Source organism: Mesitornis unicolor, unplaced genomic scaffold, assembly GCF_000695765.1.
Source record: "Mesitornis unicolor isolate BGI_N332 unplaced genomic scaffold, ASM69576v1 scaffold50622, whole genome shotgun sequence".
In the NCBI taxonomy this organism is placed as follows: Eukaryota; Metazoa; Chordata; class Aves; order Mesitornithiformes; family Mesitornithidae; genus Mesitornis; species Mesitornis unicolor.
This window is the reverse complement of record NW_010168164.1, coordinates 58285-60214: the sequence shown is the minus strand read 5'-3', so window position 1 is coordinate 60214 and position 1930 is coordinate 58285. Positions and strand designations below refer to the sequence as shown.

The following is a 1930-nucleotide window of genomic DNA, read 5'->3' as shown; positions in this document are numbered from 1 at the left end:
AAAGAAGATTTTACTACGAGTAGCTCAGCAAAGTTACAAACAAACCCACAGGCATACAACATTTGAGGAAAACACTCCTTTATCTCTTGTCCTGTGACTATATACGTGACAGTCTTAAACAGTCCTTAAGAACTGTTGCCCTCTTCTCTGCCTACTGTAGTAACCATTCTGCAATGAATCAGATCTCAAATCAAGATTTTACGTATCATGTATCAGGTCTCTGTACACTGAGACACAACTGTATGTCTCACACAGACTACAGAATACTGTCTAATACCTTTTCCCCCTCCAAATGTCCCTGAAAAGGGAGGTGAAGTCTATCAAAAACTTGACTGGCCTGTGGTATTCAGTTAACAAACTCCCATCTTATTCTGTGTTTCTCTGTTGAAGAGTTCACACATTTCAATTGCTCCTAATACAAGTATTTTTACCTGCCATTTTTAACTCATTGTTCTGATGAATACAGTGCCCCCTTTCACCACACAGGCATTCCCCACTACTGGTTTTTGTTGTATTTAACTACCAGACCTGAGGTGACCCCACCATGTCAACACATTCATCATCATCATCAAAACCATCAGACTAATTCTGGAATCACAACTGTTGGCCCCAGAACAGCGCCATAACAGGAGGTGCCCACAGGAATCTGCCTGGGGCAAAGCCAAAGGTTGGCCACAGTTGTTCAAGTGACTTAAATTGCTGTTCACCACAGGTATCTGCTGAGTGCTTTATATGCCTTGATCTCAAATTTTAAGCATGTAAATTAGAGCTGAAGTAAGTTACTCAAACACAACAGGTCAAAAATGGGGGAGTAGAAGGTGTATAGTGAACTGAATTCTTGCATTTTTCCTTGTTCACAGAAGAAAGCCAAAAAGCAGAATTGATCTTTTACCTTGGCAAAAGAAAACTGAATGATTCGGTGATGGGTACCTGTTCTCCTTGGCAGCGAAACTGGCACTCTGCTGGTTACAATCTGGTAATCCATTACCAGCATTTCATATCCAGATATTTTCTCCCTTTGTCTTTTAAAGCATTCAGTCAGCCCACAGGCAGACCAGAGGACTGAAATCTTCATGTCAATGTCTCTCACACACAGAGGTTACAACAGTAATGGGAAAAGGAGAAATGAGATTTGTATTCTGGATAATTTAGTAAAGGTAGGAATGTGGAAAAAAATGACATGTAAATTTTTTATGCTCAGATTAGCAAGCATCCTGTTTTCCCACTGGCACTTGGCTCAATTAATCAGAGTTCAGGATGCAAGTTACCAGGCAGACAAAAATAAAGTTAGTGGTTATAGAGGAGCTGAGCACTGCATTTCACAAGGACAAACACTGAGCTGGCATCTGAGCCAAATGTAATCACAGTTAATAATAGAGTGTGTAACACATGCACATATAAAAAGAAGTTTAAAAAGTGATGACCTCTAAGTTTGTTGCCAAGATTAAAAGAACCCAGATCTTTGCAGACAGGGAGACACTGGAGAACTTCTAATAGCCAAAAGGACAAGGCAAAGAGAAAGAGCTGATCCAGGACTATGGACAGCAAAAATGACTTAAAAACATGCTAACCTGAATTCACCTGTGTGATTTATTTGATTTACATGGGAAACAATATTAAAACCTTCCAACATACAAAATTATTCAATTTGGCCATGGTTTCTTTGCCTAGTAGTGACTGCCATAGGATGACAAAAAGGGTGACGATCAACAGCACAATCTGACTGGGGCACTAGAAGACAGCTTTTATGAAACAGGAAGAGTCACTTTTGCTTGCAGTGATGCACATAAGCAGGCAGTAAAGTAGAAGGCAATAGAATTCACCAATGTTAGAACGCAATTAAATAGATATAGGGTCCAAAATAGGGACCAATAGGGTCCAAAACCACACCCAGTCTTCTTGGGACCACGGGTGAATTCCCTGCAATCCC

General features: G+C 40.3%; 1 protein-coding gene across 1 annotated transcript in view; it reads right to left on the bottom strand.

The window, feature by feature from the left end:
- The window catches only part of CCDC88C (coiled-coil domain containing 88C), a gene marked incomplete at its 5' end in the record, with an annotated part of 82844 nt that overhangs the window by 29264 nt on the left and 51650 nt on the right, over window positions 1–1930 (bottom strand). The gene's annotated exons all lie outside the window — the stretch shown is intronic.